At 39.1% G+C, this 17,916-nt stretch overlaps 1 protein-coding gene across 1 annotated transcript in view; it reads left to right on the forward strand.

Annotated features, from left to right (window-relative positions):
- Positions 1 to 17,916, forward strand: part of LOC149575627 (putrescine-binding periplasmic protein-like protein) — a 188,505-nt gene that overhangs the window by 56,417 nt on the left and 114,172 nt on the right. The gene's annotated exons all lie outside the window — the stretch shown is intronic.

Raw genomic sequence — 17,916 nt, forward strand, 5'->3', positions numbered from 1 at the left:
AATTTTACTCCTGCTTGTTATATATGTAAAGGAGCGCACTATGCAAATAAATGTCCTAATAAGGATAAAAGGAATTCTAAAAGAGTCTGTACCTTAATAGAAGCAAATCTGGACTCTTTGCCCCTCACAGAAAGTCAAGAACCTTCAAATTTTGAAGACATCAGCGTCATTGAAAGTTCCAGTGAAGAAGATGATCAGGATGATTTACAAGTCCGACATATTGTGCAAGAACAAAATCTTGAAGAATTCTTTTCTCCAGATGAATCATCATCTGAATCAGAAATTTCACTTATGTGTTTTATGTTCCATAAGAATCCTCATCCTGAACGAGGATATGGACAAGGACAGTCACTCAGTCAGAGTAATCCTCAATGGTTGACTCTGACCCCTGAAGAGCAACTTCAACGGTTGGCTATTAAAGCCTCACAACTTGAAGCCAGAAAAGCCAATTTTCTTACACCTTTCCAACATTAGCATGTTTTGGCTGATTTAGCCAAGGTTGAAGAAGAATGCCAGAAGCTGCTTGAAGAAAACCCTAAGCTCTACGAAGTTGCTCACCCTGTTGAAGAAGAGGAAGAAGACAGTCAAGAGGTAATACGACCCATTTCAAAGCAATCACATGGGTATGTTTCTAATCCTCTTGTTGAGAAAGTCTTTGCCAAAAATTCCAAAAAAGAATGGTTAACCAATCGCCTTTCCTTTTTGTACAACGTTAAGAATGATATTCTCAAGGAAATAGCAAGTGTTTAGAAAGAATTGCAAGAATTCAATGCCAATACTAGTTCTCTTACTGCATTTGATAAATTGCTTGTTGAACTTGAACAAACTCAAGAGTTGCATCAGACAACCTCTGAACCTGAGTTTGAACAATCTGTTGTACCATAGCATGAAACTCCCCCATCTAATCAAGCCTTTGCCTATCTTAAAGGAGTTTCCAATCCTTGTCCCGCATTCCTGTTAACTATTAAATTACCAGGCATCAAACCTTATACACTTTGTGCCCTCCTTGATTCTGGTGCTGACTGTAACCTTGCACGACCACAATGTTTCCCATCCGACTGCTGGTTACCAACTACCACTAGCATTCATTCTGTCTCTCACACTAATAATCCAATTCACTTTCAAGTTCATATTCCTATTATGTTCCCCTCTCATGAGTATATTGCCACCTTTTTACAGTTCCCTATTGACCAATATGATTGTATTATTGGAAGCAATACTCTGCAAGCTTGGAGTCCCTACACTGTTGGTTTATCTGGCACTACCATTGCCTTTAAGTTTGGGTCTGTACCTCAAATTAATGAAACTCGTGCCTATTCACCCAAACTAGCTTTGCCCCCTTCTCCTAAAGTCATTCCTCCCAGTATTCGTGCCTGGTTTGTCAGCCAGTCTTTTTCCACCTATGGAGAACTTGAGTAGATTCAACAAGATTTTGCTAACACTGTTCTCACCAAAGATCTGCAAAAATATACCAGAAATCTTGAATGTTCCTTACCAATGAAGAGAGATGAAAATGGAAAAGAACTGTTCCCAAAAAGTAAAGCCAATTATTTCATCCTCTCTAGAGCAGAACAAGAAATGTGTGAAAAAGAAATTGCTGACTTATTAAGAAAATCCCTTATTAGGCCAAGCTCCAGTCCTTTTTTCTTGTCATGTCATGTATGTTCCTAAAAAGGATGAAAATGGAAATGAAATTGCCGAGAAACGCCGTGTGGTTAATTATAAGCCACTCAATGTTTGTCTCGCAAGCAACCAGCATCCTCTACCTAGTAAGGACTATATCTGGCAAAGAATTCAAGGATGCAGTGTTTTCAGCAAATTTGATTTTACTAAAGGATTCTGGCAAATTAGATTAAGAGAAGAAGACATATTTAAATCTGCTTTCTCTGTGCTACAAGGATTATTCGAATGGAATGTGCTTCCATTTGGAATAAAAACAGCCCCATCTATCTTTCAGGGATTTATGGATCAAATATTTGCACCATATGCTAAGTTCATCTAGCCTTACATAGATGATATTTTAATTTTCAGTCAAGATCATAAATCTCATTCAGAACACCTGAAGAAATTCCTGTCTATTTGTCAGACTCATGGCTTGTGTTTAAATCCTACCAAATTAAGTTGGTGCATTGAAAGTCTAATCTTTATTGGAACTCGCATTGAGCCAAATGGTAGGCTATACCCTCAAGATCATCTGTTAAAAGCTATCCAAAAAGTAGAAGTCAAAGATAAAAAGAGCCTATAAAGATTTTTGGGAATGGTTAACTATATTGCTGGATATTTTCAGAACATTGCAGAAGCTAGAAAAGAATTAAACAAGCTTCTCCGCAAGAATGCACCACCATGGAATGACAAGCACAATAAAGCCATTGAACAAATTAAAGCACAATATCAGAAATTGCCTCCTCTCAGAATACCAGGAAAAGGTAAGAAGATCGTCCAGACTGATGCAAGTCATGAAGCCTGGGGAGTTGTTTTATTAGAAGAAGTCACTAATAATGGGCACACAAAAGAAGAAATTGTAAGATTTGAATTCGTAGCATTCAAAGGCTCTGAGTTGAACTATCACTCTACACACAAAGAACTCCTAGCTGTTGTGAATGCATTTGAAAAATTTCAATTATTCATAGGAGATCAAAAATTTGTGCTTAGAAGTGATTTGCAGAATCTGTCTGGATTTTTCAAAAAAGAATCCAAAAACAAGTTAGTAAGAGCTAGATTACTCAGATGGGCTCAGTTTTTAGATACATTTGATTTTGACATCGAACATGTGGAAGGAACCAAAAATGTTCTAGCTGATTTCTTTAAGTAGAGAAGGATGTCCAGAAAAAATCAATCATGTCAACACTTTGAATCAAACAGCAGTCACAGTCGAAGGCACACGAGTTTTACAACCCAATCTTCATGATACTATTGCAGATAGTCAACAAGATGTTTTGCAAAATCTTCATTACAGACTCTATGCTGAACCTAGCACATGGGAAGCCTATGCACAACGACATCAAATAATTCTTGAAGAAAATGCTTGTGGAAGACTAGTAGAAGAATACAGACAAAGAACATTGCATCATGTTCGCAGAATTAGAAAATCCAATCTTGAGCAGAAAGAGATTCTGCAACCAAATCTTGTAACAGAAGTTGTTCATGATCAAACACACATAATTGATCATATGCATCAAGTATTCCAGCAGCTTGCAGATACCACAAAAGTTGATAATAACCTTCATAATGAAAGGTATTGTGTTCTCCTTCATGAATTTAATCATCTTCCACCACAGGTTTATCATGTCAGAATGATTCAAGAAAGGAAAGAGGTCTACAATTTTATCAGCCATGTACCTTGGGAAATCAATAGATTTGCAATGACTTAGAAAATTTATCAAGAATAGAGAGATCGACATTTTGCCGCTTCCCGGAGACTATTAATTGATTCTATTATTCAAAAGGAACCCTGTCAGCTTGCAAATGAGGACATCAGGATTTATCTGCATCACACAGCAACAAGTGCTACAACTTTTGAATGGCCAGTGCATGTGCTCAGTAGTACACATATCCCAAATCAAAGGAGATGGTTGATTTTTGAGAATCCTATTAAGATTATTTCCGAGGCCTTTATCCACACTCTCATGCCTTGATTCCAGCCAAAGTGAATTATGGTTATTTGCATAAATTGATTTTTCACTCTTATATTTCTAATCCTATTAATCAGTTTGTGTTTGATCATTACGGGCCTACTCCTGAATAGTCTAATACAATTGAGCTCCGAAATCTGCATCACTTTGTAACCAAAAGAAAACCAATCTGGATTTTTACACGATACCAGACTTTGCCACAAAACCAGACTTTGCCACAAATAGCTGGTCCCAGTATCAGTCAACCTAATCCATTTGTCCGTTTGGATCGTAGCATTTTGTGGAAAGAAGAATCTTTAGAAGACCAACTAGAACAAACAGTGCAAGTCCATCGAGTTTCAACATCAAGTTCAGAATTTTCAAACAGTTTGGAGGATGGTTTTGATTGGGAATGTAATGTTCCTGAACAGAAATAAATATATTTAATTATTTTTGTGTAATGGGCTGATTGTTTAATTTAACTCGGACCCAAATTTAATTTTTGTCATAGTAGAGTGTGTCGCCGTCGGCTAATTTTGTACACCCTCGGAAAGCTTTTCCGATGGGTATTTAAGCACGGCTCGTAGTAGTTGATAGGATGCCTTTGGGATTTCATTTATCTGTATTGCGGATTCCTGTTGGAGTTCGGCATTGTTCGCCATTTCGGAAGTGAAAGACCTTCCCTATTTGGTTCGTGTGGTTTCGGTGGGAATCAACCCTCACCCTATTCCGTTGATGTTACACTGTTCCATATCCGGCAATTGGAGTGCTCATACTGTTTGCAAATTTTGTGTCTAAATCAATTTGGGGAATTTCCTTCCATACTCGTTCAGGCATTATTTCATGTTCATAATCTTAGTGTTATTAATGTTCTTGTGTGAATGCATCATTGTACTTTAATACATTGTATGGCTTCCCCCTCATCTTTTCTGTATACGGCATCCTATTCACATAATTGACACTATACGGGCTTAAGTTTCTACCACACGTCACCCTCAATTCCATTCACTTTCGTACACCACTTGCAGTTATCCCATTCACCGTACGGCATATTGCCTTCTATCCCTTCCACCGTACGACCTGGTGTGTTTCCCCATTCCATCCATACGGCCATTCATACCTATGCAACTGAAAGTTTCCAATTTCACACTCTGTACGGCTAGTGGAAGTCACCGTATGGCCCAATAATAACACAATACGATATCCTTAATCACCGTACGGTCCTCCTACCTCACACCTCCGTATGGCATCCTAGTCCACAATACATACCGTACGGCTCATATTATATACTCTCGTATAGACATAACTTCACCGTACGACCTGCTTCTTGTGCTTGCTCCTGTCGTACGACCATTATTCTGTACGGACCTGCCTTCATATCAGCCGTACGGCCAAAATTCTTGCCCTCCTATACGCTGAACAACCACACTCAGGCAATCACTTGCAGAGTTTCCAAGTTTTCCTGGATCCGGAGAGGTTCGGGACATTACAGTGGTATCAGAGCAATCGATCCTGCTAGCCTGTGATCGGTGAATGCGAGTTTATAGCCGGAAGAGAAGGACACATTCTATTGATTGAATGGCTGAAGAACAAAAATGGGAACGGGAACCAACAAGTGCCGAACTCATTGAACTTCTGAGGGATCTTGTGCGGAACTAGGCACAGATCACTGATACTTAGCGGCTTATGGAAGAAACTCTCAAAAAGTTGGCGAAAAACAAAATTTCTGGAGAACCGAATGGACATAGCGCATATTCGGTGGCAGGCAGATCACACCCTCACATTGCACACTCTCGACCATCCATGCCGACTTTCCCACCACGGACTGAGACACATCACGGAGAGAGACTTCCAACCTTCGAGGAAATACGGGAGGATTGGCGGAATGCAAATCTTGAAGAAGACATTTCCTACAAGGATTACGTAGATCTAAGAATGAGATATGCAGGAGGTGGAAACAAAGGAGGATATTTTAACGATGACCTAAGGAGAAAATTGAGTAAGGTGAACCTGTCTCCATTTGACGGTTCAGGCTCCATTTTAGCGCAGGCATGGGTAATGAAAGCCGAAACCTACTTCCAGCTAAATCCTATGCCAGAAGAAGAAGCGATTAAATTAGCCGCATTACACTTGGAGGGCGTTGCGCACGAATGGTGGCACCACGGCACTATCACTCTTAGGCATGATCAAATAAAGACTTATGCTGAGTTCACGGAGAGACTAATTGAACAATTTGATGGAAAAGACCCCAAGCTCAATTTCAAGGATCTGGCACAGCTGAGGCAAACGGGATCAGTAGATTAGTTCATCGCAGAGTTTCAGAGACTTTCTGTGTTGGTGACAGACATTTTTGAACGAAGGCGGGTTGTTCTCTTTATGGATGGACTGGTAGAACCACTGAAAGGTTGGGTAAAAGGATTCAACCCGTCAACCTTGACGGAAGCAATCAGTAAGGCACGAAGCATGGCGTTGTCGTCAGCATCATCCTCATCCTCTCGGATTCATTCACATCTGAAACCGCCGACATTCCCGAGGGACAAACCTTTGCCCAAGAAGCCATCACTGGATGAAGCATCCTGACAAGAACTCCGAAGAAAGAAGTTATGTTTTAATTGCAAGGGGCCTTGGGAACCTGGCCACCGATGTCTCGGGAAAGGGAAAATTCATTACACCAAAGTGATGTCCGATGAAGAAGATGAGCAGGATCGAGAGGAAACGCCAGTGGAAGACATCCAACCTAGCGGTGACATTGACATGGCCAACTTCAACCATACGGAGAGGATTGCCGCTTTAATAAAATGTGGAGGATCCATTGCCTTGGCTGGCAGTTCGAGGTGTACAGTTTTCCGTGTGCGAGGTACCCTTCAGGGACAAAGGATCACAGTGATGCTGGATAGTGGAGCTACATTGAATTTCATAAATTCATCTTTAGTACAGCGAAGAAATCTTCCAATGGAAGCACACGCGGGCTTTCAGGTCAAAGTTGCCGGAGGGACTTTCCTGCCCTGCACGCACCTAGTTCCTTAGCTAAGTATCATGATGGAAAATCACACGGTGACAGAGGACTTTTTTATAGTGGATCTAGTTGACATGGAGGTCATCCTCGGCATACACTGGATGGAGACGCTTGATGAATACACTCAGAGTTTCAAGCGAATGGACTTCACTTTCATGGCTGATGGGAAGAAGCTGGTCCTCCGAGGGATGGCAAATGAAGGACCGAAGGAAGTCTCTGCGCATTGGATAGAGGCAATCCTACGGCATGATGATGTTGCGTGGGTTGCACAATGTTTCATCTCGGCAAAACCTATTAAGGGGCACCAAACACCTCCACAGGATAAAGAGCTTCAGAATGTTTTAAGTAAGCATGAAAGGGTTTTCATAGATATTCCTCTTGGCATACCGCCGCATCGAGGATTTGAACATACAATAGAGTTGGAACCAAGAGTGAAACCTGTTATAACCACACCGTACCGCCACCCGAAGAAGTTCAAAGATGAAATTGAACGAATGATCCAGGAGTTACTTGATAAGGGATGGATCCGTCCTAGTTCTAGCCTGTTCACATCATCAGTAGTGTTGGTCAAGAAGAAGGATGGAACATTGCGTATGTGTGGGGACTATCTCGCACTGAACAAGAGGACAATAAAGAATAGGTACCCCATTTCGAGGATAGATGAGTTGCTGGATGAACTATATGGTGCGGTCTATTTCTCAAAAATAGATCTCTGTTCTGGATACCATCAGGTCCGAATGAGGGAAGAGAATGTGGAGAAAACGGCCTTCCGTTGCCATTACAGACACTATGAGTTCCTGGTCATGCCGTTCAAGCTGACCAACGCATCTGCTACATTCCAGTCATGCATGAACCGCATCTTTAACAAGCAGTTGTGTAAGTATTTGTTGGTGTTCTTTGATGATCTCATTTATAGCAGGACGTGGGAGGAGCACTTGAAACATTTGAACGAGGTTCTAAGTATCATGGAAGAACAATCCTTGTTCGCCAAACAATCCAAATGTGAGTTTGAAATGACGGAGATATTGTACTTGGGGCTTGTTGTCAATCAATATGGGGCTCAAGTGCATCAGGAGAAGATCCAGGCCATCCTCGGTTGGCCTCCCCCGAAATCACTCACGGATTTGCGAGGGTTCTTTGGATTGTGCAGCTACTACAGGAGATTTATCAAGGGTTTTTCTCAGCTCAGCGCACCTTTAACAGATCTGATGAAGAAAGGGGCTTTCCAGTGGAATGAAGAAGCGCAACTCACATTTGATAAGTTAAAAAAGGCCATGAGCACTTGTCCGGTGTTGGCATTGCTCGACTTCACTCGACCATTCATTTTGGAATGCGATGTGTCAGGGTAAGGCATTGAAGTAGTTTTGATGCAGGACAGACACCCCATCGCCTATGAGAGCAGGAAGCTTACACCAGCTGAGCGCCTGTATTCCATCTATGATAAGGAAATGTTGGCCATTGTTCACGAACTGACCAAGTTTCGGCAGTACCTGGTTGGTGCCAAGTTTGTTGTCCGTACGGATCACAACAGTTTGAAATATTTCCTGGAGCAGTGGGATCTGAACAAACGGCAACAAAAATGGGTAAGCAAGGTTCAATCTTTTGATTTTGATATTGAATATGTAAAGGGGAAAAACAATGTTGTTGTAGATGCCTTGTCCCGAAGACCCACCATCTGCTCACTAGAGCAGATCTCAACCGACTGGAAGGCACAATTGTTGTTGGAATATTCCAAGAATACTTTTGCTTGTGAGATAATGGATGGTCACATCCACGATGATCGTTATAAGGTGGTGAATGATATCATTTATTATAAGGATCGGATCTACCTAGTGCCTGAATCAAAGTTGAAGAAAAAGATCCTGAAGCACGTGCACGACTCCCCTCTGGTTGGTCATCCCGGCTTCCTAAAAACTTACAGAAGTATGAGGGAGAGGTTCTCATGGAAGGGATTGAAAGGGGATGTATTATAGCATGTCAGAGCATGTACTGTTTGCCAACAGAACAAATTTGAACACACTCTTCCTGCTGGACTGCTACAACCTCTGCCGATTCCCGAACATAAGTGGGAAAGTATATCCATGGATTTCATAATAGGTCTTCCCAAGGTGAACGAAAGGGATTGCATCTTCGTGGTAGTTGACCAATTGACAAAGTACGCTCACTTCTTCGCCATCCCTTCGGACCTTCAAGCTGCACAGATCACCGATCTGTTTTTCAGAGAAGTCTTCCACCTACACGGGTTACCTCGAAACATCGTCAGCGACTAGGATAGACGCTTCATCAGTATCTTCTGGACAGAACTGTTTCGGATGGCAGGAACTGAACTAGCACCGAGCACAAGTTACCACCCACAGACAGATGGCCAAATTGAAATTGTGAACAAATGGCTCGAAGGTTATCTACGGAACTATGTCTGGGCACAACAACGCGCGTGGGTGAAATGGATCCACCTCGGAGAATACTGCTACAATACCACTTATCACATGTCGATCGGAATGACGCCGTTCAAGGCTCTATACGGGCACGAACCACTCTCCTTCCTTGATACAATGTTGAGCGACAGTCGCGTTTCAAAGGCGAAGGATTGGCTTCAGGAAGGACAGGACATTCTGAAGAGTTTGAAAGAAAACCTCTAGCAGGGACAAAATCAAGAAAAGGTATATGCCGATAGACATCGATTAAGGAGGAGTTTTGAAGTGGGGGATTTGGTCTATCTTCGACTACAGCCTTATCGACAGTCCTCACTAAAGGGAATAGGGAAGGAGAAACTAAAACCTTGATTTTATGGTCCCTACCACGTAATCCGTCGCATTGGTGAGGTAGCGTACGAACTGGAGCTTCCCGAAGGTAGTCGCATTCATAATGTCTTCCACGTTTCTTTTCTGAAGAAGGCTATCGAGCAAAACATCTCCGTCACTATAGATCTTCCACCACTCAATGAGGAGGGGAAACTCATCTTGGAACCTGCTGAGATTCTCGAAGTATGCGAAAAAGTCTTGCGTAACCGAACGGTGAGAGAATACTTGGTACGTTGGCGACATCTATCGCTGGACGATGCAACATGGCAAGGCGAACACATCCTTCAGCATCCAGCACTGCATTTGCTTGAGGACAAGCAAATTTCGGGATGAGAGGACTGTAATGTTCCTGAACAGAAATAAATATATTTAATTATTTTTGTGTAACGGGCCAATTGTTTAATTTAACTCGGACCCAAATTTAATTTTTGTCATAGTAGAGTTTGTCGCCATCGGCTAATTTTGTACACCCTCGGAAAGCTTTTCCGATGGGTATTTAAGCACGGCTCGTAGTAATTAATAGGATGCTTTTGGGATTTCATTTATCTGTACTGCGGATTCCTGTTGGAGTTCGGCATTGTTCGCCATTTCGGAAGTGAAAGACCTTCCCTATTTGGTTCGTGTGGTTTCGGTGGGAATCAACCCTCACCCTATTCCGTTGATGTTCCACTGTTCCGTATCCGGCAATTGGAGTTCTCATACTGTTTGCAAATTTTGTGTCTAAATCAATGTGGGGAATTTCCTTCCATACTCTTTCAGGGATTATTTCATGTTCATAATCTCAGTGTTATTAATGTTCTTGTGTGAATGCATCATTGTACTTTAATACATTGTACGGCTTCCCTCTCATCTTTTCTGTATACGGCATCCTATTCACATAATTGACACTATACGGGCTTAAGTTTCTACCACACGTCACCCTCAATTCCATTCACTTTCGTACACCACTTGCAGTTATCCCATTCACCGTACGGCATATTGCCTTCTATCCCTTCCACCGTACGGCCTAGTGTGCTTCCCCATTCCATCCATACGGCCATTCATACCTATGCGACTGAAAGCTTCTAATTTCACACTTCGTACGGCTAGTGGAAGTCACCGTATAGCCTAATAATAACACAGTATGATATCCTTAATCACCGTATGGTCCTCCTACCTCACACCTCTATACGGCATCCTAGTCCACAATACATACCATACGGCTCATATTATATACTCTTGTATAGACATATCTTCACCGTACGACCTGCTTCTTGTGCCTGCTCCTGCTGTACGACCATTATTCTGTACGGACCTGCCTTCATATCAGCCGTATGGCCAAAATTCTTGCCCTCCTATACGCCGAACAACCACACTCAGGCAATCACTTGTAGAGTTTCCAAGTTTTTTTGAATCCGGAGAGGTTCGGGACATTACAGGGAAGCCCCATTTCCCTTATAGTCCACGATACTAATAACCTAATAAGTGGGGTTGTCACTTACCTGAGATACCTAACACTCAATGAGTAAAATTAGGTATGGACCTAACCATAGTAAACAGGAGGTCAGGTTATACTGACAACGTAACCATGAATTAACCTTCTTGTGTCTAAAAAGATGTTTGTCATAATTGTTGAAGTCATCTCGTATTACTGTTCAAACTCCCTTTTCTGCTAGTGGAGTTACTGTATGAGATTCTTTGGTGATAAGGCTTCGAGAACATGGACACATGTCCATCTTCTATGGACAGATTTCAAATGTTATTAAACTTGTTTGAGTTTCCCAGGACGATGCCTCTCCTATTAAAGGGTTTCAGTCTCCATGCTCAAAACAAGTCGGGTCTAAGTGTGATCAGTCCATCTTTGAAGAAGCTCCTTAAGTATCTAGGTTTTAGAAAGTGTGTTTTAGTTGTGTCTGTAAAATCAGCAAGGCATAGAGAGTATGCTCTCTTCCATTGGAAAATAAGAAATCAGACTGTCTTACTTGATTATAGTATGCCTAGTTTATCCACTTGTATAATCAGTGAGTGATTTAAGTAATGATAATAGTGTATTTATCATTCTCATAAATTGTCTTAAAAATTGGTTGAAATTAAATCTTTGAACATCTTATGAAAGTGTAGCGATCATTCATATTTGGTCACTCGATGACAAGAATATTTAATACTAATGTTTTGATGTTTGGTGCGGGGCTTGGTGATTTAATTTATCGACTTAGAAACTATGCAATGATTCAATACATTTGGACTAAAGAATTATTAACAATGTTGTTATTTGAATACTTCATATCATGGTTGTGCACAACATTAAATTATTGGTGTCGTGGTTTCTTGATTCCCGCTGCTTGCAAATACGCATATATCTTGGCATGCATGGAGGCTCCTTATGTTGATAAATTGGAATGAAGCATTTTGGAGTTGATATCAACGGATGTACGCTTTAATAACAAAGATGTGTTGTTTGTTTCTCTTGGGTCTCCATGTTAGTAGGAGAAATCATGGGGAGTGAAAGCTGCTAGGAAGTATCGTAAAACATGCGACATTTGAAAATGAAATGAACAATGAGGAAGAACATTGATAGTTAGAGTTGGAAGTAGTTAAGAAGTTGTGCAACTCTCGAGTCCCAACTATATGCTCTTAGTGGACATATTTAAATACATATATAAAAGCTATGCACATGAATAAGGAAGAATAGATTTTAGAATTAAAATAAAACGAGTGTTGTGTTCTGTAGGTGTAAAGTGGAAATTTATTAATGTGAAGAGTAGTGCATTAAAATAATTGCAGTGAAAAGTCTGCAGCTATTGAAGAATATGATGAAGTGTTCTTAAGTGAAAGACAACTTTTAGTGGCACCAAGTTGAATCAGCTAGTGAAGAGGAAGAATAGTGATTTCTTTTGACATGAGGATATGGCGATTAGTGAGAGCTTGAGCAAAGAGGGACAAATGAGAAAATGAAATTCATGTTCTCCACACCAAGCGCAACAACAACATTATGGCCATCTCAAAGGCATCTTCGTGTGAATTTTTAAAAGATCATTGGAAATGGATTAGAATAAGATGTCATTATAAGAAATGTGCATGCCAAATACAATAGAATATTGGATATAGAGTGGGGAAAATATCTATAAAAGCTTGTGATGATGCAATAGTTAGAAATGACTTTAATTATGATAATGATGTGTTTATCGACCAGAGCTGAAAGCTTGGCTTGATCGCTTCTATTGCATCCTCCCATATGCAAATATACAAAGGTTCCAAATACCCATTAAGCATAAATAAGTTTGTCATATTTGATGTGATGCAGAATTGCTCAAACAATATAAGAGTGAGAGTTTTACATTGTGGTGGGGAATAATAACCAATGCTCCATTCCCATTATTTGTTTATATGGAGGCATTTTCTTCTTTGATGCATATGGACCCTTATTGGAGCAACTTGTATCAAGGATGCATGAATAAGTGTTCATTATCTTTGAGTATTACATTTATCTACTTGTATTTCTATACAAATTATAAAGATCTATTTGCCTTGATCTTTTTCCTTCTTATTGCAGGAAAAGAAGATCTCAATCTTATGATAGTAGCTCCAGATAAGTTTGATCTAGAATTCATTAGTCTTCTAATGATCATGCTGGATAAAATGATGCTCTTGAAGCGAATATCCTTGATGATTGAGATTGTAAGTATCCTTCTATATCTAGAGGGAGTAGATGGAGGACATGTTTTAGTTGACTTCGGAGAATTTGGTCATATCGGTGTAGAAGGAGTAAACTATGCTGAGTTGGATCCTCTACTGATCAGAAAACTATCGTAATTAAAGGACTATGATTCATAGGATGAAGCTCCATGTATGTAGGTTGGAAGGCCTTATGCTATCAAGATATCCATTGAACTAGGGAAGCATGACATGACTTGCTGCCTGAAGGTTAGAAGGATGATAACAAATTCAGAGGGACTCTGACACTTCATTAGAGAGCAACTTGTACTAAGAGGTCAAAAAAATGATATCGGACTCTGAGGGAGTTTTGATACTTTATTAGTAACCTTGACAAAGAGGTCAAAAGGTTAGTGTTTCTTTGTGAAGAATAATTCCTAAGTGCAATCTTTTTTATTACATTCTTGTGTATGAGAGATAAGTTTGAGGTGAAAACCTTATTCTCTGATATGTTTCATAGTGGATGTCATGACAACACCACATGATAGTATCCATGGTGACTTCATGTGAACTTTTGATGTCATGCGTGTATGGGCCGGCCCCCTGTGTACACCATAAGGAAGTGATGACTTCCAAATGATTATCACTTGTATTTGCAGAAGTTATTGGAAGGCTACTATCTTACAATAACTTAAATCATGATATACATTTAATGTAAATGTTGAAATAGATCATGAAAGGCTTTATCTTGTAAATCAACAACTAAGTGCTAGATGTCATTAAATTGATTGTCTATAAGTTATTTGTATAGATATATGATAGGCATTGGGTGAATATCTTGTCCTGATATTCTGATAGGCCATTACTGCATTGAGTACTTGGTGAATATCATTTAGTTGATGTTCTGATAGGCCATTACTTAAAGTACTTGGTGAATATCATTTGACTGATGTTATGATAGGCCAATACTCATGTTACCTAATATGATATCATAATAGTATCTGGTGAATGTCATGTGTTGATATTTTGATAGGCCAATACCCATATGATATCATATAGTGGAAGTCTTGTGATCAAAGATTTCCTTAATGTGTTATGTCGAAATATTACCAATGGTGTTATATTTACATGTGTTTATTCTTCTAAACTAAGAGGGAGTGTTAATGTGTTAGTTCAATTAGGATAAAAATATCATTGAAAATATAAATATGTATTAATGTAATATATTTCAATATATATCATATTGTTATTATTGCATAAAATATCAAACAAAGTTCACACACACACACACACACACACATATAATGTTAATGCAATAATAATTAGAAAGACCGATTGAATCAAGCTTTGACCAAATGATTGCGTGGTGTTTGGTTGACGTTAATATTAGGTAAGTGTATGCTTATCATCACCAGAAGCCACATACATGATGGGACGTGACTCCATAGTAGAGTCACCCCCCATCAGGGACATGGCTCCCCAGTCACTTATTTATTTGCCATCAAATGTTGTTAAATATATCAATGACAGCATAAAAGAATTCAGTCTTCAAGAGGATTTGCAGTGCTTGGTCAAACCCAGACGCTTATACAATTGTTTTCACTCCAGATTAATAGCAGTTATCTATATATAGTTTATCAAACTATATATAGATAAATTGATCCCTGTCGTTCACTCTTTGTCATTCAATCAAATATTTACTAATAATTAGATATTTGGCCATAACATTCATAAGGATCTTATTGAAAGGATCAAAGACAGAATATATATCTCAGTAAGTCTGATAAACAAGAACACTATCTAAGTTGAAATATTTCCTTGTTATCAGTTTCACATGCACTATCCCTTACCTTGTCTTCAAATGTCTCCTCTTCATCACAGTTTTTGGTGGATGATGGAAAAACCGTTGGATCCTCTCCAACTTTTATCTTTATTCTGCTTCATTGCTTTGATCATTTACTGCTTTTATGTGGTATGTTTTTCTTGCAAAACTGTTAGTCTAAAAAGACTAAGTCAAGATAATCTCTGGTGACTGCCTGGAAGAACGACAACTGACTTGGACTTGGTTCAAAATCAAGGATTAACAGAAAAAAGAGGTTTAAAAGTGGAGTTTTGATAGGGTACCAATGAACCTCAATAGTACCCAATTTTAAAGTCCAATTGGTTTTTGTCTGATCTCACTACTTGGTCATTGTTTTCTTGTAGTTTGTTTAATTTTTTTTTCCGGGAAATGTTTTTGTCATGGTTGTTTTGTCTTACATAACTGTTGTAAGGCAGTCTCTTTGGATGCTTTCCAACTCACCTTTATGTTAAAAGCCCATTGCAGGTAATTCATACTGGGAGCAAATCACGGCCAAATTGAAATTCTTGAGTGATTCTCATAATCTCAGGATATAAGATTTGAAATTCAAAACTATTGTGATGTAAATTCATAAGCAATCAACATGAATACCAACAAATATGAATTATCAATACAATGCAAATGCTCAGGTTGCTCGGGTTCATAATTTCAGAGAACTGTGCCACCTAGATTAAATAATTTAAAGTCTAGTCAGTCATAGACAATGTCATAAAACATGTTTGAAGTGACGTTAGTTGAAATCTGTTACAGATGAGCAAATTGAGCTAAATGCACTGTGTGAGAGAGATTAGGGGTTATACCCCATAGCTTTTCAAATATTTACTTAACTCATATTTTGATTTGCTAACAAACAATCGCCTCATTGCGTGACATTGACCAATTTCCTACTCTAATTTCAATCAAAGTTGCCAGTTTAATAATTTTTGTGGTAGAGCCTTGATGTGATTAGAAAAAATGTTTGGAGTTAGGTACAAAAACAATGTTTCATAATTTATGTGCATATAAGTGGTCAAACGATTTTTTCTGTTGCCTTCATATCTTGAAAGATTTTATCCTTTCACAGTCCATAATGATTGGATTATTGATTGTTCTGGGCAAAAATTGTGTGCACAAATAATTTATTATCAATGTGTTAATCCACTCAAGTGTTTTATCATCAAGGTGGATCAATATGCTAAGGAACGAACTAGACCTTCTTATATAGATGATGCTAGTCAGGTAAATGATGGCACCAAGTCACTCACCAAAGAATTATGTACACTGCAACAAGCCATTTAAACTACAAAAGTGATGTTATAACTACTAATTTACAATAAAGGATTAATTTACCAAGGTAATGGAAGTATTTCATTTTTGTTTATAATGGGCATCAAAGAAAGACTTGACCTAATATCATCATCTCCATTGTTTACACTTGAGGACCTGTGTTCTTCACTTACCTATTTAGATAATGACTTCAACCACAAGTATTTTTGTGTCCCCTTTGGTTGCACAATAATGTTCTGCCAAATATTCCCACGATTATTTTAATTCTTGCTCCAAATGTTCTTTGTATGTTAATCTTGTTGTGATGTGGAGCCTAATCAGACTTGGAGGTTAATTTCTCCCTACTTCATTCGGCGTGGTTTCCTCCCATATTATTCTAAGGGGTTTTGGGGGCAGTGCCTCCAAGACGGGGTCAACGGGCAGCCCCCCTTGCGGGATCTTGGGCAGAGCTCCAACTGCACTCCCTGTCGTAGTACAGGGTGGGGTCGAACAGAAAGCTCAACCAACTTTATTATTGTAGAAGGCATCTGCTGCTATTTTTCTATTGGTCAGATTATTCTAGCCCTAATTTGTAAGCGGCAAAAAGGTTGTATAAAAGGGCATAGGGTTAGGGATTTCATAATGTATGATGAGATTGTAGCTTCTTGTGGCGGTATTGAGCTGTAAGAGATTGCAAATTGTAATCATTAGATAATAAGAATATTGGACTAGCTGTTCGGTGGATGTAGCCTAGGGATTGGGTGAACCACATTAAATATTTGTGTCTTGTGTTCTTTTCTATGCAATTTATTATTTTCTGATATTGGTTATATTTGCATATAATTGTTATTTTTGTCTCATTAATCGTAACAAATCTAAAGGGTGGTATTTTGTTTTTTAAGAATACAAGCTTTCTGACCTAGGTGGTCAGAGCTTGCATGTTTCAAGTGACTTTCAGTGTGGACACTTTTCCCATAAAACTATTGTGACCTGGACTGCATGGAGTGTTTGGGTGGTGTTCTGTATAATGGGGAGATGGGAAGACTGATCAACACAAGTTGCAGAGAATATCATTAAGACAGAGAATTTGAGAGGGGGTATGGTTTGGCAGAGCATAATTATGATGTGAGTAAACTCAACATCAGATTAAAGGCACTAACCTCATTTTTGGGTGAAGATTACGATCTAATCATCTGACTTAGGGAAAATTGAACAATGGATATCAGAGAATATGAGGCAGACTGTTCTAGAGAGGATGGCATTGGCTTAGTCTTCCTTGGAGGCCCAATTTGAAGAAAACTAAAATTAATGCTATCGTCTTCATAAATTGATCCTGATTGTATTCACTTGTTAAAAGTATATTATTTTATCTAATTGTAATGGCTAATTGTATTTTATAGATTTCTTTGGTGAGCCTCATAGTGGCATCATGTACCCAACTAAAGTTATCTATAGGAGCTGTAGTTACTTCCTATCATATCAGTCCATCCTACCGATAAGCCACTTGAGTTGTTCAAAACATTGAGGACAAAATATTTAGGACATATTGTTTATTTAGAAAATCAATATCTCACATTTATTCCTCCTAGTTGTGTGCCAAAATTCTACTACATTTGCATCTATCATAGTTCACTAGAATGGCATCACGGATTCTGATCATGACAGAAGAGTTGTTTTACTTTGCTAAAACAATTGGTTTGGCAAATTCTGGGTATGATCTGGAATCTGAGATTGACTTCTAGAGTGGTT

The sequence above is a fragment of the Cupressus sempervirens genome, chromosome 2 (genome assembly GCF_028749045.1).
Source record: "Cupressus sempervirens isolate cs-2001-9-10 chromosome 2, ASM2874904v1, whole genome shotgun sequence".
Lineage (NCBI taxonomy): Eukaryota > Viridiplantae > Streptophyta > Pinopsida > Cupressales > Cupressaceae > Cupressus > Cupressus sempervirens.